This window comes from Lontra canadensis, unplaced genomic scaffold (assembly GCF_010015895.1).
Source record: "Lontra canadensis isolate GAN:19392208 unplaced genomic scaffold, GSC_riverotter_1.0 scaffold11, whole genome shotgun sequence".
NCBI lineage: Eukaryota > Metazoa > Chordata > Mammalia > Carnivora > Mustelidae > Lontra > Lontra canadensis.
This window is the reverse complement of record NW_022631005.1, coordinates 22,085,435-22,110,008: the sequence shown is the minus strand read 5'-3', so window position 1 is coordinate 22,110,008 and position 24,574 is coordinate 22,085,435.

Genomic DNA, 24,574 nt, shown 5'->3' with positions numbered 1-24,574 from the left:
TTTGAAGAAATAATAGCTGAATTGTCCCTAACCTGGGGAAGAAAATAGACATCCAGTTCCAGGAGGCACAAAGAGCCCCAAAAAAGATAAACTCAAAGAAGGCCACACCAAGATACATAATAATTAGAATGGCAAAAGTAAAAGATAAGGAATTTTAAAAGCAGCAAGAGAAAGGCCAGTAGTTACATACAAGAGAAACCTCATAAGACTATGATCTGATTTTTTAGCAGAAACTTTGCAGGCCAGAAGGGAGTGACATAATATGTTCAAGTGCTGAAAAGAAAAAAGTCAACAACCAAGAATATTCTTCCCAGTAAAATTATCATTCAGATTTGAGTTTCCCAGACAAAAATTAAAGGAGTTCATCACTAAGCCAGATTTAAGAAATGTCAAAGGGACTAAAAAGACAGCAACTATAAGTAAGAAAATTATGAAAGAAAAAAAATTACAGGTAAAAGTAAACACATATTAAAGGTGGTGCATTAACTATTTACAAAAGTACTATGAAGGCTAAAAGATAAAAGGAGTAAAATCAACTATATCTGTATTATTTAGTTAAGTGATATACAAAAAGATGTAAAATATGACATTAAACACATAAAAGAAGGGAGCAGTGAAAATCTAAGTCTTCAAGAATTTGTTCAAACTTAAGTGACCATCAACTTAAAATAGACTTCTATATACACTGGGTGTTATATATAAATCTCATGGTAATCACAAACCAAAACTCTGTAACAGATACACCAAAAATAACACGAAAGGAATACAAACATAATGCTACGAAAATCATCAAATCACATGCCATAGAAGAAATAGAAGAGCTGAGAACAACTATAAAAGAAGCAGGAAACCATTAACAAATAGCAGTAAGTATATACCTATCAATAATTACTTTAAATGTAAATGGAATAAATGCCCCAAGACATAGTACGACTGAATGGGTAAAAAACAAGACCATCTACCAAAGGTTCAATTTATACTAAAGGACATACACAGACTGAAAGTGAAAGGATAGAAAAGTTATTTTTGCAAATGGAAACAGAAAGCTAAGGTAACAATAGTCATATCAGCCAAAATAAACTTAAAATCAAAGACTAACAAGAGGCAAAAAAAGAATACTACATAATGATAAAGGGATCACTCCAATAAGAGAATATGACAATTATAAATATCTATGTACCCAATACAAAATCACCCAAATATATGAGGCAAGTATTAAAAGATGTAAAGGGATAAAAATGACAGTAATATGATAATAGTAGGGGACTTCAATACCCCTACTTACATCAATAGGTAGATAACCCAGTCAGAAAATTGGCTTTGGAAAGGAAACATTGGCTTTGAATAACACATTAGACCAGATATACTTAACAGATAGATACATAAATTTCCAACCAAAACCAGCAGAATACATATTATTTTCCAGTGCATCTAGGATAGATCACAAGTTAGGCCACAACAAACCTCAATAAATTTAAGATATAAATCCTATCAAGCACCTTTTCCAACCACAATAGTATAAAACTAGAAATCAATTACAACAAAATAAATGGAAAAACAAACACATGGAGGCTAAACAACATGCTACTAAACAACCAACAGGCCAACAAAGAAATCAAAGAAGAAATAAAAAAATACCTGAAGACAAATGAAAATGAAACCACAACAACCCCAAATCTATGAGATGCAGGAAAAAGTGTGTGGTTTTTGTTTTTTTTTTTTTTCAAGATTTATTTATTTATTTATTTAGAGTGAGTGAGTGAGTGAGTATAAGCAGGCAGAGGGTCAGAAGAAGAGGGGGAAATTGATTCGTTGCTGAGCAGGGAGCCTGACATGGAACTTGATCCCAGGTCCCTGAAATCATGACCTGAGCCAAAGGCAGATGCTTAACCAACTGAGCCACCCAGGTACCCAAGCTAAAACAGTGTTAGGGGGGAAATTTATATTAATACAGGTCCATGTCAAGAAATCAGAAAAATCTAAACAACAAGAACACCAACCCAAACCAAACAAAATCTGATTTTACACCTAAAAGAATTCATAAAAGGAGAACAAAAAAAGCCCAAGGTTAGTAGAAGGAAGGAAAGAATAAATACTAGAGTGGAAAATGAGACAAAAATTTTTTTCAATGAAAATAAGAGCTGGTTCTTTGAAAATATAAACAGAATTGATAAAACTTTAGCCAGACTCATCAAGTAAAAGAGAATTCAAATAAAGTCAGAAATGGAATAGAAAGACAACTGACACCACAAAAATAAAAAAAGATTAAGAAAATTTTATATACACTTACTGTGAATTGGGAAATCCAGAAGAAATGGATAAATTCCTAGAAACATGAAATTTTCTGACTGTATTAGGAAAAAATAGAAAGTCTGAATATATTGATTCCTAGAAATGAAATTAAATCAGTAATCAAAAAGTCCCAGGAAATAAAAGTCTAAGAGATGGCTTCCCAGGTGAATTTACTAAATATTTAAGGAAGAGCTAATGCATATCTTTCTCAAACTATTCCAAAACATTAAAGAGGAAAGGATGCTTCCAAATGTATTCTACCAGGCCAGCATTAACCTGACAGTAAGCCAGACAAGCACACGTCTTTCCCAACCCAAAAATTTTACAGGCCAATATCCTTAATAAACATAAATTCAAGAATATGCAATAAAATATTAGCAGACAAAATTCAGCAATACATTAAAAGGAAATACACCACAATCAAGTGGGATACAATATTACAGGGATACAAGATGGTTCATTATCTCCAAATAAATCAATGTGATAAACCACATTAAGACATAAATCACAAGATCATCTCAATAGGTGCAGAAAAATGATTTGACAATATTCAACACCCATTTATAGTAAAACTCTTAACAAGTGAATATCAGAGGAACATACCTCAACATAATGTAAGTCACATTTAATGAACACACTGTTAACATATTCAGTGGTAGAAAGCTGAAAGCTTTTTTTCCAAGATCAGGGACAAGACAAGAATTTCCACTCTGCCACCTTTATGGAACATAGTACTAGAAGTCCTAGCTATAGCAATCAGACAAGGAAATGAAATAAAAGGCATCAAAATTGGAAAGGAAGAAGCAAAACTGTCACTATTTGCAGATGACAGGATACTATACACAGAAAACCCACAGACCACCAAAAAAACTCTTTGTACTTACAAACTCAGTAAAGTTGCAAAATACAGAACATCCAAAAATTTGTTGCATTTTTTAAAGATTTTATTTATTTATTTTTAAAGATTTTATTTGACAGAGAGAGAGATCACAAGTAGGCAGAGAGGCAGGCAGAGAGAAAGGGGGAAGCAGGATCCCAGCTGAGCAGAGAGACTGAAGCGGATGTGGGGCTCAATCCCAGAACCCTGAGATCATGACCTGAGCCAAAGGCAGAGGCTTAACCCACTGAGCCACCCACCTGGGCACCACCCAGGTGCCCATTTGTTGCATTTCTATACACTAATAATGAACTAGCAAAAACAGAAATTTAGAAAACAACATGACTGCATCGAGAAGAATAAAATTCCTAGAATAAATTTAGCCTACAAGATGAAAGACTGGTACTCTGAATATAAGAATATAATTGTGTAAGACATTGATGAAAGAAAGTGAAGATGACACAAACAGAAAGATATATCATGCTCATGGATTGGAAAAATATTATTAAATTGTCTGTACCACCCAAGGCAATCTATAGATTCAAGCATTTCTCATCAAACTACCAATGGCATTTTTCATAGAACTAGAACAAGAATCCTAAAATTTATATGGAACCACGAATGACCCTAAACCACGAAAGCAAAAAAACAAAAACAGGGACAACATCAAACTAAGCTTTTGCACAGCAGAGGAAACCATTAATAAATCAAATAAAGCAACCTACTAAAAGGGAGAATATATTTGCAAATTATGTATCTGATAAGGGTTAATAACAAAAATATATAAGGGACCTATACAACTCCACACTAAAAACAAATCCAATTAAAAAATTGCACAGGACCTAAATAGAATTTTTGCCAAAGAAGACATACAGATGGTCACAGACAGATGAAAAGATGTTCAGTATCACTAGTCATTGGGTAAATGCAAATCAAAACCACAATAAGATATCACCCCATACCTGTCAAAATGGCTAGCATCAAAAAGAAAAGAAATAGCAAATGTTGGCAAGGATGAAGAGAAAACTATTCCTCAAGAACTGTTGGTGGACTGTGAACTGGTGTAGCCACTGTGGGAAACATTATGGTGGTTTCTCAAAAATTAGATACAGAGGGCATCTGGGTGTCTCAGTCAGTTAAGTGTCTACCTCCAGCTCAGGTCATGATCCCAGGGTCCTGGGATTGAGTCCTACATTGTCCAAGCAGTGAGTCTACTTCTCCCTCTCATTCTCCTTCTGTGTTTCCCCCACCCGTCTCTCAAAGAAATGAAATCTTTAAAAAAATGAATATAGAAATATAGAAATATCAAAATCCAGAAATTCTATTTCTGAGTATTTACCTGAAGAAAATGTAAACACTAATTCAGAAAGACTTTTATTGTAGCATTATTTACAATAGCCAAGATATGGAAGCAACCTAAGTGTCTACTGGGAGATGAATGGATACAGAAGATACAGTATGTACATACATACGGATATATAATAGACTACTACTCAGATATAAAAAAATAAAATCTTGTTATTTGCTATACAATGGATGGACCTAGAGGGTATTATGTTAGGTTAAATAAGTGAAAGAAAGACAAATACTATATATGATTTCATTTACATGTGGAATTTGAAAATCAAAACATGAACCAATAAAACAAAACTGAAATAGACTCATAAATACAGAGAACTGGTGGTTGCCAGAGGGGAGGAGGTGGTGGGGGGGGGGGGGAGATGGGTTAATAATACTGAATAACTACGTATAGTGACAGACGGTGACTAGACTTTTCACGTTGATCATTTTGTAATGTATATAAATGTCAAATCACTGTTGTACATCTGAAACCAATATAATATTGTATTTCAACTATATTTAAATTTTAAAAATTAAGATAAGAGATAACTAGCTTAAAGCGCCATATAAAGGATGAAATAATACCTATAAGGCACCTAGCACTATGCTTCACATACAGTAACGTATAATAAATGGTAGCTATTTCTAGTTTGTTTTTTTTTTTAAAGATTTATTGGAGAGCCAGCACACACAAATAACTGTGAGGAGGGAGAGGGGCAAAGGGATAGACTCTGAAGCAGAGTTCCCACTGAGTGGGGAGCTCAGGGTAAGTCTCAATCTCATGACCCTGAGATCATGACCTGAGTTGAAATCAAAAGTCAGGTGCTTAACCCACTGAGCCACCTGGGTGCCCCAATGGTGGCCATGAGGAGCACACACTTTCTAGTACTATTGGAAGAAAAAAAAAAATCAGATTTTTTTTCTAATGTTCATCACAAAAGCAGCTGGAAAAATATAAGTAGAAAAGACTCTGGAATAACATTTGTTGAAAACAGCCACCAAGGAGAGTACACATAGCTACAGAGAAGGTATGTTGGGCCCCATGAGGAATAAAATCAACACTTGGTAATGATTTTCTTCACTGATGCTCATAGCTCTCACTGGTAGCCAAGCAGAACAGCCTTAGTCCTTGTGGAATTTACATTCTACATTACACTGGAGCTCAAAGTCCTAGAGCTGCAAGACACCAATTTATATACATTTGTACTTTGCTAAGAATTGAGAACCTTGCTATATAGAATAGCAAAAATGTAATAATTATCCAATATGTAGTGATGTTAATTAAGGGACACTGTGTGGTCTTCATTTAGTGGGTGGAGGTTGGGAGGAGAGGAATTCCGGGTTTTTTGTTGGTGTCACCATGGATAAGATATGAAGGCTCTGAAAATTTGACTAAGGGTCTGGCCAAACAGAAGATAGGAGGAGCTTCTGAAGAAGCAAGAGTTGGAAAAGAGGGTAGAGATATGGCTACCAAGGGGAAAAAGCCCATGAAGGAAGACCAAGTGGTTTGATGTGGCATACAAGGACATATCTCGCATTACAGGCAAAGTGATCATCTCTTTCCCTGCACAAACCTTCCCTGACATCTCTATTATTCAGCCAGTCTTCCAAGGTTGAATATGTGGGATTTGTGGGAGAGGTTACCAAATGCTCCACCTTGTCTGAACAGGAGCAGAAGGCAAGAGCAGAGCTGCAAAGGTACATGTGCTCCAGTATGCAACCCAAGCCTTTTTTGTTGTTTCTGTGTTATCTGTGCCACTAAGCTACTATTTCCAATCACAAATTTGGCTGGGTGGACACTGCCCTAGTTACTGTGGGTCAAGATCCCCTGAAAATTGCTGCATATAAAAGTTTAACTTGCTCTGGCAGATGCCACTAATTACCACCCATTTATTTTCCATTTCTTCCATATAAACTGAATTCTTTAAATGTTTATTTAGAGTGACAGCATAATCAATTTTTCCCTTCCTTTTCCAGCTTTCCTTTCAACAAGGTATGGGCACGTGACTATGTCGCTGTCATAAAACATATGCAGGACTGTGGGAAGGGGTTTCCTGCAAAGTTGCAGATGGGAGGTGCTGACTCAAATCCCCAGCTTCTGTCCTTTTCACTTTTCTTATGACCTGTATTGAACATAAGATGGCTTGAACCCAGAATTCATCTGTCAAGAAAGCAGCCTTGCAGATAGGAGCCCTGTAATGAAGATACTTGAGCAGAAACCTAGAAGGAGTTAGGTGGCTGAGTAATTCATCAAACCATAACTGAGACTGGCCTACATACTTATGTGTTTTTAACCTCATTGTTATTTCAGACTTTCTCTTTCATGCAGCCAAACTATTCCAACTCATAATCATATCCCTTTATAAGCTGCCAAACATTTAAAATAAGGAGTTTTGTTGACAATTCCTAAATGTTTCCAGAGACTGTGGACATCCATACTGCTGATGCAAGAAGTATTTTCATCCTTTTTTATTCATGTTGATTTTATTCATGTAAGTTTATTCATTTACATTTATTTTTACTTTTCTATAGATTTTATTTATTTGAGAGTGAGCAAGCACACACAAACAGGGGAGAAGGGCAGAAGGAGAGGGAGAAGCAGATATTCTGCTGAGCAGGAAGCCCAATGCGGGACTCAATCCCAAGACCCTGAGATCACGACCTGAGCCAAAGGCAGACGCTTAATTGACTGAACCACTCAGGCACCCCTTCATCTGCATTTAGGTTTTCAATTTTCCCTGTTGATTATTGGGAATATATTTAAAAAAAAAGAAAATATAGCCATTATTAAACATTGAGTTAGTCTTCAGGATTTTTTTTTTATAAGATGTAGGTATTCACTGAAAAATCTAATACTTTAATATGAAAGAAATGGTAAAGCCAGTTGTATTATTTTAGTTTCAGTAAATTTAATTTACTTAATTCAAAAGGAGAGGTCTTCTCCTTTTTGTTACTGACATTCCAATTGTGTAGGCAGCAACCAATGGGCTCAGTTTTAAAAACGTGCACTACCTTGTCCTTCACTCAAACAGCAAAGGCCAAGTAATGCAATTTTGGCCAAGGATATAAAAATGTAAGTAGCTGACCGATCTTCCTGAAAATCTCCTTTAAAGTGAACGGAGTCAGCACAATCATGCCCTTTTACCCTTTACCATCTCCTTTCCTTCTGTCTGGTATGAGTATGAGAGCAGAGGTTGGAGCAGCCAGCTTAAGACCATTAATGAAAAGCCAAGAAAAGTCACAGAAACCTGGATTCAGATATTTTTAGTAGTGGGCCCAATGCCCACAAATGCTTGCCTTCAGACTTACTGTGTAAGTGGACTATAAATTCCCAATAAAATTATAGGACACCAGGCAGGCAAATTCCATCTCTAAGAGTTACAGGGCTACAAGGAAAAATAAATAAATAGAAAGGATGTAAATTATGTGTATTTTAGGAGGTGGAGTATAAGAAATGATCATTTTTAAGGGCTATTTTCAAGTCTGCTTTTCTGTACTTTTAATTGATGATTGGCAAAATATCTTCCCAGTATGTCTTCATTCCTAGGAGTAGCTTGTAGCATTCTCTTCTTCTTCAACTATTCTTTAGTGAAAAGGTCTTCCCTCAGGGAACTATTTCTGAGCCTCTCAGTCATAGATAATTGAGAGATTGTCTCCACATTCTTTTTTAGTTCCTTTCCCTAATTTCTGATTATTTTTCTTCAATACCCCATTACTTTCCTTCTTACTCTACTCTTCTCCTTTGCTTTTATCTCTTCTCTTAGCTTGCCTTTACCTCTATTTTGTCTTTTCTTTTTCCATTTTATGCATTTTTAAATGTATATTACAATTCTGAAAAATCAGTTATTTTATTCTGTCTTCCACCATTCCAGATGTTTAAGGTACTGAAACTATGGGAAATATTTTAGAAAGTCATTTTAGCAGGCAAATACAATGAATAATACTGTCAGTGAACTGACTATACACCCCCCCATAATTCATGTATAAATGTATATACATGTATATATACACATTATATAAACTGGTTGCTGTTCTTTAGAGAGAGCTTTGTTACAAAATGGTAACACATCACTGCAAAAAAGAAAAATAAGAAAGTTCTCTTGGTACTTATTGATCCCAGTGATTTTCGTAGGATAACATGAAACTTGGTATAAAATATCAATGTGAATGCATGTACTACATGCACCTAAAAATTTTATTCCATAACAGATTTAAAGCAATTTACACATTTCTTATGCTAAACATGATGTGAGTCTTACACATTTCTTATGCTAAACATGATGTGAGTCTTACAGGTGCTTGCTCACTCCAAAATTATTTCTCTAATTCTTTAGTGAACTTGATTTTGGAGCATTCCCTGCACAACTCCCACCTCCAGTTCTCATCCAGTTTGAAAGCAAAGTACATAAAAATTGGGATATCCATTCACCATCTTTACAATGATTTGTGTCATCAAACGATTTTGCCACAAAATTGTCTCATTAGGTAAATCTGATGTGGACATAACAGTGACAGCAAATTGTTTTACTTGTTTATAACTTCAAAATCCTTTACCAGGTATTAAAGATAATCCATGGTTTATTACCTTAGGGTCATTTCATGACAGCAGTTGTGGTTTTCTGAACATAAAAATGCTACACAGTAACTAAATGAATAAAGAACAGGTGCCTCAACAGAAAGAAATGAAGCTCAGTTGCAACGGCCTTGCACTCTGAAGAGAAAATGGGCAAGAAAGTAAATGGAACTGACAGGATGACGTAAGCTGTAGGTGAAAGACTATTAGTTCATTAACTTAGCAAAAGGTTTTGACCCTTCACAATACCTGTAATAGTTTAGCTGTGTAAGGTGCTGGCCCTCTTTCATTCAAAAACCATTTTCCAACAGATTTCTGGAAATAGCTTAGTGCCACCAAGTTATCCATTGTGACATCTGGAACTGGCAGTGTGATGAAAATGCCAAAAGTGGTCATCAGGAGGCTTTTCTGCCTCAAATATGAAAAGAACAAAACAGCAGTAAACTCTTACTCCCATCTGTGTGGGACCCTGTCACCCTCTTCTAAGTAGACTTCCGTGGGTGTTACCATTCCCTGGAGGTCTCACTGGAAATTTCCTTCTTCTAATCTCCACCCAAATCTCCCTACCTAAAAAGGCACACAGAAAGGGAGCATCCAATCGTGCTCATTCTCCTTGTCAAGAGAAAACAGAATTCTAAAAGCTTTTCTTTCAGACCAAGCAGCATGTGGGAGCCATGAGAAATCCCAATGAAAATCTGTTATCAATCATTTGGCTCTGGGCACTGGTCCAAGCCCTCCATACCCTTCATCCCTTTTATCCTCTCAACATTGGTTTTCTCATTTTATAGGTTAAGTAAGCCAAGACAGAGAAATTGTCAAGGTTACACAGTGGGTAGTGGAGCGAGAATGTGAATCTATAGGATTCCAGAGCATTCTTCTGAACAATTATCAATACCGATTTCAGAAAGAAACAAACCAGCCTTAAATATGGCTTCCCAATTGCTAACTTTGAAATTCAGCCTGTTCTGTGCCCATTTGTTCAGCTCCTTCCCCTCAGTCATGTTAACATGGGCAAACACTGCCGGGCTGAGTGCTCCTTTAAAAGACAGACACTGAAAAAGTACATAGATTTCTAAGCAGCCTGAAAGCCCTAAGGTTTCCACTTGGTATTTTTTGAAGGGTATTCCTTAGGAGGCTGATCCTTTGCCAGTCCTACAGGACAATTAGAACTTGTCAGTTGAAGGCTCAGCATCATTCTCCCCCCACTTAACCTCATGGCATTTGCATTACCTTATCGAAATGCACAGGCAGCTACTGATCTGATTATTAAACAGGTACTTCATCAGCTGCTTCTGCCTACACAGGCGCTCTAATCTCTACCAACCAGTTCAGCCCTGCTACTTTTTGGGATGATGGGGGTGACACCACATTTCCTTATGCCATTTTGCTCCTCATCTTCTGCCTCTAATTTCTTCCCTGCTACCATCAAGGCTTTAACTATCTTCTCTTCCTCCCTGAAATTGTGAATCAATGTAATTTTTTCTGACCTAGACCCTGGAGGGAGTGACCCTGCAGTGCTTTACCCTTCTTTACCCTCCAGGTTTACGGAGTAATACTAAACCTGCTAAAACAAAACTGCCTGACCTTCATAGCCTGTAGTGGCGTCTCTGGATTTGGTAGGGGCTTCCAAATCATTCTGGAGAGAAAGAGGAGGATGCAGGAGTGAAATTAATCATAACATCTCTGTTTCCTCCCCTACAGTTTGGGTCATCAAGTCTAGAAAGTGCTAGAATAGTCTATCCAATTAGGCCATAGAAATTAGTAGTAAATTCTGACCTACTAGAAAGGAACCCACTTAAGATAACCTGGAAATAGCAAGTTAAACAGTCTGCAAAATTTAATCAGATAACAGGAATCCACTCAAATAACTGCTTGGCCTATTCTAGCTAACTGGTCTATTTATTAAGGAATTATGAAAATATTTTGCACATTAGTTGACTAAACTTGGGGACCAGATGTCTGATGCTTCCATTTCAGATTGAATTCAGGTTGAGATGGCCCAAATTTTAGGTCAAATAATGAGTTGTGAGGTTAATTAAGGAGTATAGTGTTATTATACCTTAAAACTCAAAATGGAGCTGAAGGTTTCCTGATAGCTCAGTATGATGTGAGAAGAAGGAGAAAGGAGAAAGGAACCAATTGTTCCCCCAGAAGCACTCAGATTAGACCTGGAAATTCTTTTAATTTGTTGCTTTCCGGTGTTAAATGTCAACTTATGGGAAAGATAATTTATTTGGATATGGCCTTTGGTTTGTAGTAGTACTTTTTTCATATATTTGGAATTTATATTGGTCACTGCACTTGATGCTGAAAACTAGTGCAGTTAGTAGTAATCAGACTAAGAGCCTTAATGGCATTGCTAAACTAAGTCAGTATCAGAAGGTTACCAGCAATGGTTTTGTTAAAATACAAAAGCTATCATCTAAAGGGAAGAGATTTTTAGTTTCTAGATGATTTAGTCTATATGCCAGAGTTTCACAGGAGGCGATCAACACCAGCCCCGGCTTCTGTGGTATTCTTTTTTAAATGTAAAGAGACTGAGAAATATGTTATTTCCTTCCTCAAATAAATAAATAAATAAATATGAATGAGTCTGTTTAGGAATCAGAATTATTTTGGGGCACTTAGGTGGCTCAGTTGGTTAAGCATTCAGCTCTTAATTTTGGCTCAGGTCATGATCTTGGGGTCATAAAATCAAGCCCACGTTGGGCTCTGTGCTGAGTGTGGAGCCTGCTTCAGACTCTACATCACACCCCCCCCCCCAAGTTCTCTAAAAAAATAAAGGAATTAGAATCAGTTTAAAGAAAGAGCTAACCAACTGAGGCTAGAATAATATGGAGTGAATGTTGGTTTTGCGTCTCTAAATTCATACATTCAAAGGAACCCAGAAACCATGAAATTTGCTTCCATGAGATTTTGCCAGAACGTTATACTTGGGCAATGAAACGGTTTATCTTCAGAAAAGCTCGTGAGCTGAGATGTGAATATGTGTAAGATTGTGTCACATTAAGACACCTATCTCTAAATGCTTTTAAAAGTGTGAATAGAGCTTGATCTGAATATTTAGTCTTATACAAATTATGAAATGTCATAGTTATTGGATAGCCCCAAATATGGGACATGGAATTATAGAGGAATAAAGGAATAAAAGGAATAAAAGACCTCAAGTTACTGTCACTGAGAGAAAGTTAGTGAGCTATATAGGAAGGGTTTTGCTGCCCATGTGCTAGTGGTAAGGAGTTGGTTATATTGTCTGTACTTGATTTTAAAATACTTCAGCATAGACAACATGTGTTGTTTTAATCTATTATTTAGGGTCAATGAATGAACATTTCAAGTTCCTTGACTAGGCTGCACAAGCCTGTAACCATTTGAGTTTCTAGTCAAGAAGCTTTGTGTTTTTATCCCCAATCAAATCAGAGCCCTTAAAAGCTAACATATTGGATGAGAAAATGGTTTTCATCAGTGCACTAAGTGTCAGTTAAGATAGGTGTGGAGTTATTGTTCATGGTGACATGTTTCACTCCGAAGAACAGAGAATAAGAATCAGCATACCCAATAGGATCAGTCCTACAGGATGTAATCTTAGATTTAGGGTTCTGAAATTAGATTTGTATTTTACCACTGTATTAGCATTCTCCAGAGAAATAGAAAAAATAGGATATCAAATATATAATTGCTTTAAAGAACTGGCTAAAACAAGTACAGAGGCTGACAAGATCCAAGATCTATAGCAGACAAGCTGGAGATCCAGGAGAGCCAATGATGTAAGTTCTAGTCTGAAGGCTGGCTGGCTCAAAACTCAACGATTGATGTTTCAGTCTCTAAGTCTGAAATAAAGATAAAACCAGTGTCTCTCCTCAGAGGCAGAAGGAATTCCCTATTACCTGGGGAAAGGTCAGCCTGTTTGCTTTAGTCAGACCTTCAACTGATGACATAAGGCCCATCCACATTAGGAAGAGCAATCTGCTTTACTTAGTTTATCCATTTAAATATTAAACTCATTTAAATCACCCTTATGGAAATAGGATAATGTATGAACAAGTATCTGGGCACCCCAAAGCCCAGTTAAGTTAATACATAAAATTAACCATCACAGTTACCTGTGAGTTTTGACATCTGTCCCAACCAAAATATTAAGTCAGTGATGCTCTAGAATGATGTCACATCCATCTCTAATAATTATGTACAGTTATGTTGGCACAATGACATGGTCAGAGACCTGGAACTACATTATTAATACTGAACACATTCCATGATTTTTTAAAAAAGATTTTATTTATTTGACACAAAAAGGGAGATCACAAGTAGGCAGAGAGACAGACAGAGAGAGAGGGGAAAGCAGGCTCCCCGCTGAGCAGAGAGCCCGATGCAGGGCTCGATCCCAGGACCCTGAGATTATGACCTGAGCCGAAGGCAGAGGCTTAACCCACTGAGCTACCCAGGTGCCCCACATTCTATGATTTTTGTGCATGCTTGCTAATACACCTTGATCCTTTATGACAGAATTTTTCCACTATAACCTGCTACCTGTAGTAGTAAGATTATAGCTCCCAACTGCCTCTAAGCTATTGGAGACTTCCCATTATCAACCCAGAAAGAACCTCATACACTGGCTCACACTAGATTGCAGCACAACTTCTATAAAATCTCTGGGCAGAAAATGACTTTTCCCACTGAAGAGATTTTAGATGTCCTTGCATCTCAATAGCACCCAAGATAATACTGATTTCAGAGGACAAGGGTGACACAGAGCACAGCCACATCCCTGAGGTAGAGAGTAGAGGCCTGCAAGAGCCCACAACTATTTTTGATAATAGGAGAACGAGGAAGCTAACACTGCACAGAACCTGTGGGAGTAAAACACAGCTTCTATAGAAATCAGTTGCTAATGGCTGTCCCATAAGCAAAAGGAGAAATAAGTCATTAGGACCCAAAGAAAGAAGCAGACATCAGAGCATATCCAAAAAAGAGAACTCAGAAGAGCAGAACTAGTCCCTTATCACATGCTTAGAGATTATCATCAGCTCCATGGTAATTAGAACTACAAATAGACCAAGAGCCACTGAATTACTTTACAGTTCATTTTATGTGTGTAGTTGAAATTTTATATAGTTCTTATGGGAGAGAATAAAAGGGAGATAATATTTCCCAATTAAAGAACACTCTGTATTTTGTTATGACCACTTTATAAAATTAGACTCAAGATTCTGGTACCCTGATTGGACTAATCAGGTAAGCAGTTATGTATATAGGATACAGTCCTAATGGGGATTAATTCTGTCCTTGTACATGCTACCTAAATGAGAACAATATAGCCCAAGAAACAAAAATCAGTAATTATAATCAAAAATACATATTTTATCCAAGACTGTGCTTTAGCTATCTAGAAACAAATTTACTTTCTTAAATATTTTATATTTACCATTGAATGTGAAATCCCTTTGTTTTAGGTGAGGATATCTCAGCAGGACTGGGAAGGGAAGAAAACTGAAGAATTACTTTATATGATGCTCGTTCACCTGACTTTATAATGCAACGTATGTTCTGAGATGGGGGATATGTGCTTTTAGGAAACACAATAACTCTTATCAGCCTTGCAGTGTTTGCTTTAGTAAATCACTATAACAATGTCTAAAATCATGTATTCATATCGAGAATAGTAGGTGGGTTCCTTCTTAGAATAGTCTTTTGTGTACTTGACATCTCTTTCTCAATCTACATTCAGCCTTCTAGTCATGTCTTCACATCTTATCTCCTCAGGACAGTTGGGATTTATTTGGATTATTAATGTTTTCTTTACAGGGGTATTATCTCCACTAGGCTATTTCTTGTTCTGATAGGAGCTTATAAAGCTGATCTAAACATAGGGACGCCTTTGACATTAAAGGAAATTCTGTTCAGCCAAACATCCCCATGAGATTTGGAAAAAAAACAAAAAACAAAAACAAAAACAACAAAATGAAACACAATGTGCTCTTGAAACAATCCAGCACTCCAGGGAAATTCCTAAAATGATTTTAAGATTAACATTTTCATTTCATGGAAAAACCAAAGCAGATTTAATTGCAGGTATCACTTACTTGTAAGTTAGACATACTGAGGTTGAATGTGATTTATGTGTGGAATTTACTCTGGATTCTCACAACATGTTGTGCACATCTCTACATACTGAGTGGTGATGGCAAACACACTGTGGGTTCTTTGTATTATAACCAAGTTATCTGGAGTTTTACTTCCTCAGCAAGATAAGCTTTTCCATTACATACAGAATCACATGTAAGAATTAGTAAGATTAGGAAAAAGAAAATGACAGCTGAGTATTTTGATAGTATCAGAAGGGGAAATTCACTGAGGAACAGAGAACAAATTTCCTGAACAAAATTGGTAGCAACTCAATTTCTCTCATGAATTAATTGGGTTCTGCCATTTCCCATAATTCAAGGCTCTGGATAGTGACTCTCTCCCATTCTGGAACCCATTTGCACTAATTGTGGCCAAAGGGGGTGGGTGGCAATCGGATAAACAAATATATTTGCTTCCTTTATGGCAACCACTAAAAATCATTGAATTCACAGAAAAAGGGTTGCACAATAATTTCAAAATGCTTTCATAATAAGTTCAAAATTATTTTTCACCCTTTCTTCCCATTTTGTATCCAATTTGTCACCAATTCCAGTTTTTTCTTTTAAAATACTTTTCAGATTTCACTTTTCTCTCTTCAGGATTTAGGACTGCACTCTTGTGATAATAACAAATTTTAGTCTGACTCTTGCTCAGTCTCATTTTTTATCTGTTCATACTTGCTGATTTAAGTTTAGTTACTTAACAGTGTCCCTATGGTCTATGAAAATGTCAAGTTTAGATTATTCCATATTAGAACACAACTCAGTGACAATGGTTGAGTCTTGGTTTTTATCTAGTCTGATCATTTCTGCCTTTTAATTCAAGTCTATAGTCTACTTTTATGTTAGTATTATCAAATCTGCCATTTGATATTTGTTTTCAATTTGACTCATCTACTTTGTTGTTACTATTTCCTTTCTACTTTCAGGTTAAAGAAGTTTATTTTAATATTCTATTTTGATTCCTCATTTGGCTTTTTTGCTGAACTTTCCTGCATTATTCCCTTCAGTGGTTGCCCTAAAGATTACAAGAGAAATCATTACATTATCACAATCTGCTTATTATCTTGTGTAAAATATAGGGACTTTATAAGAGTAGAATATTTTTATTTAACCCCCCGGCATTTATATCTGTATACATTATAAACATATCATTCAGCATTTAAAATTTTGCTTTAAATAGATTATAAAAAATGGAGAATAAAATAACAATATTCTGTGTTTAACCATTTCCAGTTACCTTGGTTTCTAGGGATTCAAGTTGTCTGACGTCACTTCCCTTCAGCGTGAAGAATTTTTTTCTAACTTTTCTCGCAATTCAAGGTGCTTGAGATGAATATTCTACTCTTTTCTTCAACTAAAAATGTTTTTATTTTGCCCTGTTTTGAAAGATAGTTTTTCTAAATGAATTTTTTTCCTTCAGCATTTAAAGATGCCTTTCCATTTCCTTCTGACCTTTATTGTTTCTGACAAGAGGACTATTATTCTTGTTGTTATTACCCCTTAGGTAATGGACCTTTTTTCTCTTACTGCTTTAAAGACTTTATTATTAATCCCTGAATTTGAGCAGATTGGTTATGTTGTGTCTTCACTATATTCACTGTATTTTGCTTCGGTTTCTCTAAAGACCTTTTAAGCTACAAATCTAAGACAAATGATTTTTTGGTTGTATCTCCTTGAAAGAGAGGCAGCCTCCATCTGAATACACCTATTTGGATTTTGGACTTGCTGCCTTCTTGATATGGTTACCAGGTACATTGCTATAGAAGCTATCAGGTTGCTATTGGGTTCTTATTGATATTGAACATCAAACCCATGGAGGTTTGAAGGACTCTTCAGCCTCATATTCCTATTCTGGAGTGGGTCAGTTTAGATTCAGTGTCCAACAAGGTATGAAAGGTCCATTAAGTCTAATTTGTCAAATGAAAGTAATATACATAAGAACAAAGCAAGCCTGACCTGGGGCGTCATCTTGGCTTTGCATTAAACCTGACAACTATTGCTTTGGGGGAAATTTTTATCTTCTTCATTATCTAAAACAAAGTTGCTAGCTCAGCTCACTCTCACTACACTGATGGGACACCTAAGCTGAAACCCAGTGGTGCCCACTGGGCTGCTGCAGCTATTCAATGTAAGCACCAGCTATGAAGAACCAAAAGGGATGTGATAATTCTGGCCGGTGCATGGGTAATACTTCCCATGCAGAACCTTCTATTTTCCACTGGCTTTTGAGCTTTTGGCAATGGCCTATCCGCTTAGTATACCATTTGGTACACTACAGACTAGCAGTTTAAAGTAATCCCCTTCTGAAGCCACAAACAGTGAAACAAATCATGGCTAACAATGGAACCATCTTGGACCCATGCACATGTCCCTGGTCAGGGTCCATTCTCTGATGAGATAGATTGCTTGAGTTTGCACTATTCAGATTGCCACTATCGTTGCCTGGATTCATCACGAATTAGGGCAATACATTCACCACATAGGTTGGAGCAATATAAAGGACTATTTCTGATGCAGAGGTTTCTACCACTTGCTAGATTTATGACACATGCTAAAAGTTCACCTATTTATCTTGTGTCAGAGACAATATTGGACAGCACAGGTCTCTTAACCATACCTGTAAATTGACGAGAGCAAAACTGATTCATTATGAAGGCAATAATGGTGTTTTGTCACTCTATACTTTCTTTATGATGTTTCTGTATATTCAGGTATATCTGGCCACAATTATGATCCTTAAAAATCCTTCTCATATGTTTGGACTTCCAAACCATTTGCAGTCTGATAGGGAGCTGTCATAAAAAGCACTTAATGAGTTGCTTATTGAGGTATTAGAGTTTCTGTATTTCCTTTTACCCCCACATATCTGATATTATACATTGCAACAGCCTCCTCAAGAAATGACAATTTTGACACTACCCTTTCTCACTTCCTCCTGATCCACACATCGTAGTAAGGCAGTTTGGTCACTGACTGCAACTGCCACCAGAAAGATATTGTGTCCTTGTGGCTACTTTTGGGTAATGATTAAAATCAAAGGGTAGAAGGTTATATAGACCTGTTTTGAAAATTCAGATTTCCTCCCATACCACTCCTGGGCATAAAGCTTTTCACTTTCTCCTAATGGAAAACCCAGGCCAACTTGGCTGGTATGCTATTTGGATGGCAGCTCACCTAAAATAGCGGCATAAAGGAAATGAGTTTAATTCTGCTTTCAGCCACCCAGATTCTCCTATTGGACTGACTATCCTAGATCATAGGATAATAAATCCTGGCTGACTATGTTATACACTGAGTCCCTTTTCAGGGGCCCACCCCAGACCAATGGGAGGAAATAGGTTTCTATAAGTTTTAGAAATATACATTTTTTTTTCTTTCATACTTAACCTTTCTAAATGAGAAGGCTAGGTGTGAGCAAGCATGATTATTAAGAAGGTGAAGTTACTGATGAGGCATACAATTGGGGCATATTGATTGTGTGGTAACAGTAAATTAGCATGCTGGTATCAAGTGGAAGAACACTCTAAAGACACCAGAAAAGAGGTACATTACAAATAATTGCTTCTCAGAATCACCCCTGGAGCCTATTTCACGAAGGAATGCTCTTTGATTTTGCATTCCAAGAATGTTATAAGAGCTTTAAATTGAAATGGCTACTTGATATATCATCCCTCATCAGGTATCTGTGACCATGATTTGATCATCATCTCCCTTAACCTTACCGAGAAGCCTATTAGAAAAAGCAGCTCCTATACCTCCCATGAAAAGTATCTGCCAACACATCTGGATGTTTTCCCCACCCCCACTTTTACAGCCCTTGCTCAGTCCCATGAGGCAGACTAATTAAATCCAACTTGTAACACGGACAAACAGAACAGGTTGGACTGACTTCCCTTAAGCAATTCCTCCCCAATAAGGACTTGACTAAATTAACAGAACTGGGGACCCTAAAATCTATCAGCCAGATAGGAAACCAGGTAGAACTCCAGTCAACCTGTATCTCTGACCAATACAGGTCCTACTTTGGAGGAAACAACAATTATAAACAGTACTTTATTCCAAGGATACCATGTACATTTGCTTATGTGTAAGCCAGGCATTAATTTGACCTCTTCCTCAAAACATGGTGACTTGACCTTAGAAGACATTCAAGTATTTAAGAGAACACTACCAGTAGCTCATGTAGCCCTCATACCACTGTGCAAATCTCTCTAAAATTTGGTCACCATTACTCAGAAGAGATTCTTCAAGGGATAAAGTTCTCATTATTTATACATACCCCATGGGCAGTTATTCCTACAATGGGAGTTATCTAATTTGAAAAGGTGGTATGAAATTTATCCCTCATTTCTAAGATCCAGAAGAATAGGGGGCCCTTGATTCATCTGGTCCCTTAAATTCACCTAGATAGCTATAAAATCATTCTGAACACCGTGAATTCAACCCAAGATCTAAGAAAAGAATTGCTACAATTCTACAAATAGAAAAACCACCACATTTTGCAAAAATAGTGCAGGAAGTCTTCAGGGAACAAAAGCCAAATAGAGGAACCAGAAGCAGCTTACACCGAGTCCAGCCCCTTGGCAAAGGCCAGTGCAACTTGACCCAGGCAAAGATACCTGAGAATCAGCGCAACAGGACCCTCTCCACCAGAAGAACAGCAGGAACATTAGGCTAATACCTAGTTTATGGATCACACAGAACTGAAAAACTGTGGCAGGGGAAAATAGGATATCAATTTCAAGATTTTTTTCCCCCTTTATGAGTCTTTAGTCTTTCAATTTAATATTTTTTTCACTTTTAAACTAGTTCCTTATTTTATTAACTCTTTAACTCTTGGTTTTTAAGTTTTTAATTTTCTCTTTTACATTTACACTTTATAGGTATATTCATTTTTTTTCCTTCCTTTTACTGTATTCAATTATTTTGTGTGTGTGTGTGTGTGTGTGTGTGTGTGTGTTTATAAGTTTTGTATTCTTTACAATTTTGGGAGTGTCTTCTAACAAACACCAAAATGCTTCCAGGACAAAGTGTATCATGTTGTTTTGTCCACCTGTGAGGTTATAGTCTCTTTTTCTTTTTTTGGGGGGTTTTGGATCTCTTAGGATTTGTCTAGTGTGTATTTCACTGGCATCATTGATAGGCCATTGAAATATTGATAGTTTTTATTAGGTTGATAGTTTTTATATTGTTCTCTCATTCATCTATTTTTCTCTGGGTGAAATGACTAGAGGGAGAAATTCACAGCAAAAAAGAGACCTGGAGGGGATACTCTGTCACAGATATAATTGAAATGGATTACAAGTGTGTTAGAATTCAGAGAAATGATTATAGAGATACTAGCTGGGGTTGAAAAAAGCATAAAAAAATCACTACAGAATCCCTTAGTGTAGAAATTAAAGAACTAAAATCTGATCAAGCCAAAACTAAAAATACTTAAACTGAGATGCAGTCTAAAATGGATGCTCTAATAGCTAGGGTAAATGAAAGAAGACATAGAAAATAAAATGATGGAAAGGAAGCTGAGAAAAAAAGAAAAACAGGTAATTGATCATGATGGGAGGCTTTGAGAAGTCAGCAATACCATAAAGGAAAACAGTATTAGAATTATTGGGGATACACAGGAAGAAGAGAGAGAGGAACAGAAAGTATATTTGAGCAAATCACAGCTGAGAACTTCCCTAATCTAGGAAAGGTAATAGGCATTCAAGTCCAGGAGGAACAAGAGAATTCCCCTCTAAAACAGTTAATAAAAATAAATCAACACCCTGTCATATAATAGTGAAGCTTGCAAATCTCAGATAAAAGAAAAATCCTGAAAGAGATAAGAGGTCCTTAATGTACAAGGGTAGAAACATTAGATTGGCATCAGACTTATCCACAGAGACATGGCAGGCCAGAAAGGGCTGGAATGATATATTCAAGGTACTAAAAGAGAAAAACATGCAGCCAAGAATACTTTATCCAGAAAGCTGCCATTCAGAATGGAGGAAAGATTAAAAGCTTCCAGGACAGACAGAAACTAAAGGAATTTATGATCACTATACTGTAAGAAATATTAAAGGGGATCCTGTAAGTGAAGAGAGATCCCAAAAGTAACATAGACCAGAAAAGAACAGAGACAATCTACAGAAGCAGGGACTTAACAGGTAATACAATGGCACTAAATTCATCACTTCCAATAGTTACTTTGAATGTAAATAGGCTAAATGCTCCAATGAAAAGACACAGGAAGAGGGTGGTGGGGTTATGGACATTGGGGAGGGTATGTGCTATGGTGAGTGCTGTAAAGTGTATAAACCTGGTGACTCACAGACCTGTACACCTGGGGCTAATAATACATTATATGTTTATTTAAAAAAAAAAGAAAAAGAAAAAGAAAAAAAAGACACGGGGTATCAGATTGGATAAAAAAAGCAAGATCCATTGATATGCTGTCTATGAGACTCATTTTCGACGCAAAGACACCTATAGTTAAACGTGAGAGGGTGGAGAAAAGTTTCTCATGTTAATGGACATCAAAAGAAAACTGGGGTAGCAATCCTTATATTAGACAAATTAGACTTTAAACCAAACACTGTAGTAAGGGATGTAGAGTGATAGTATAAAATACTTAAAGGGTCTATCCAACAAGAAGATGAATTATAAATATTTATGCTCCTAACTTGGGAGAAGTCACTTAAAGAAACCAATTAATAACAAAATTAAAGAAACACATTGATAACACATAATAGTAGGTGACTTCAACACCCCACTCATAGCAATGGGTGGATCATCAAAGAAACAAGAGCTTTGAATGACACACTGGACCAGATAGACTTCACAGATATACACAGAACATTCCATCCTAAAGCAACATAATATACATTCATATCAAGTGCATGTGGAACATTTCCAGAATAGATTGCATACTGGGTCACAAATCAGGTCTCAACCAATACCAAAAGACTGATACTGTTCCCTGCTTATTTTCAGACCACAATGCTTTGAAATTCAAACTCAAACACAAGAGGAACTTTGGGAGGAACTCAAACACTTAGAGGTTAAAGAGCATCCTACTAAAGAATGAATGGGTCAATCAAGAAATTAAAGAAGTAAAAAGAATCATAAAAACAAGTAAAAATGAAAACAAAACCTTTGGGATACAGTAAAGGTGGTTTTAAGAGGGAATTACATAGCAATACAAGCTTTTCTCAAAAAATTAGAAAGTTTCAAATATACAAGCTAACCTTATACCTAAAGGACTGGAAAAGAATAGCAAATAAAGCCTAAACCAAGCAGGAAAAGAGAAATAATAAAGTTTGGAGCAGAAATCAATGAAATATAAACCAAAAGAACAGTAGAATAGATCAACAAAACTAGGAGCTGGTTCTTTGAAAGATTTAATAAGATTGATAAGCCCTGAAAGGACCCAAATTAATAAAATCATAAATGAAAGAGGAATGGTCACAACCAACACCAAGGAAGTACTGACAATTTTAAGAACATATGAGCAGCTATACACCAACAAATTAGGCAATCTGGAAGAAACAGATTCATTCCTGGAGACTTATAAACTACCAGAATTGAAAGAGAAATAGAAAACCTGAAGAGACCCATACGCAGCAAGGAAATTGAAGCAGTCATCAAAAATCTCTCAAAAAACAAGAGCCCAGGGCCAGATGGCTTCCCAGGGGAATTCTACCAAACATTTAAAGAACACATATTCTGAGACTGCTTCAAAAAATAAGGATGGAAGGAAAACCTCCAGACTCACTCTAGGAGGCCACCAATACCTTGATCCCCAAACAAGACAAAAACTCCACCAGGAAGAATTATAGACCAGTATCCCTGATGAGCATGGATGCCAAAATCCTCACCAAGATACCAGCAAATAGGATCCAACAGTACATTAAAAGGATTATTCACCACCACCAAGTGGGATTTATTCCTGAGCTGCAAGGGTGATTCAACATTCACAAATCAATCAACGTGATAGATCACATTAACAAAAGAAGAGACAAGAAATATATGATCCTCTCAACTGATGCAGAAGAAGCATTTGATGAAGTACAGCATTCTTTCTTGATTAAAACTATTCTCAGTGTAGGGACAGAAGGAATCTATCCCAATATCATAATGAAAAGTCCACTGGGACTACCATTCTTAATGGGGGAAAAACAGAGCTTTCCCCCTAAGGTCAGGAACATGAAAGGGGTGACCTACTCTCACCATTTTGTTCAACATAGTACTAGAAGTCCTAGCCTCAGCAATCAGACAACAAAAAGAAACAAAAGTTTTTCAAATTGGAAAAGAAGTAGTCAAACTCTCACTGTTCACAGATGACATGATACTTTATGTGGAAAACCCAAAAAACTCCACCCTCAAATTGTTAGAACTCATACGGCAATTCAGTAATGTGGCAGGATACAAAATCAGTGCACAGAAATCAGCTGCATTTCTTTTTTTTTTTTTTCAAAGATATTATTTACTTATTTGACAGAGATCACAAGTAGGCAGAGAGGCAGGCAGAGAGAGAGGAGGAAGTAGGCTCCCCGTGGAGCAGAGATCCCAATGTGGGGCTCAATCCCAGGAGCCTGGGACCATGACCCAAGCCGAAGGCAGAGGCCTTAACCCACTGACCCACCCAGGTGCCCCCAGTTGCATTTCTATACACTAGCAATGAGACTGAAAAAAGAGAAATTAAGGAGTTGATCCCATTTACAATTTCACCCCAGACTGTAAGATACCAAGGAATAAACCTAACCAAAGAGGTAAAGAACTGCACTCTAAAAACTACAGAACACTTATGAAGGAAATTCAGGAAGACCCAAAGAAATGGAAAAATATTGTATGCTCATGGATTAGAAGAATAAAAATTGCTAAAATGCCTATACTACCCAGAGCAATCTATGCATTCAATGCAATACCTATCAAAATACCATTGACATTTTTCACAGAACTGGAACAAATAATACTAAAAATTGCATGGAACCAGAAAGACCCTAACAGGGATATTAAAAACAAAAACAAAACAAAAAACACCAAAGCTGGACTTCAAGCTCTATTACAAAGCTATAATCTTCAAGACAGTATGGAACTGGCATAGAAACACATAGATCAACAGGGAACCCATAAATGGATCCTCAGATCTATGGTCAACCAATCTTCAACAAAGCAGAAAGAATATACAATGGAAAGAGGTACTGTGGAAATTGGACAACCACATATAGAAAAATGAAACTGGATCATTTCCTTACACCATAAACTCAAAATGATGAAAAACCTAAGTGTGAGATAGGCATCCTTCAAAACCCTAGAGAATGCAGGCAGCAACATCTTCAACCTCAGCCACAGCAACTTCTTGCTAGAGATGTCTCCAAA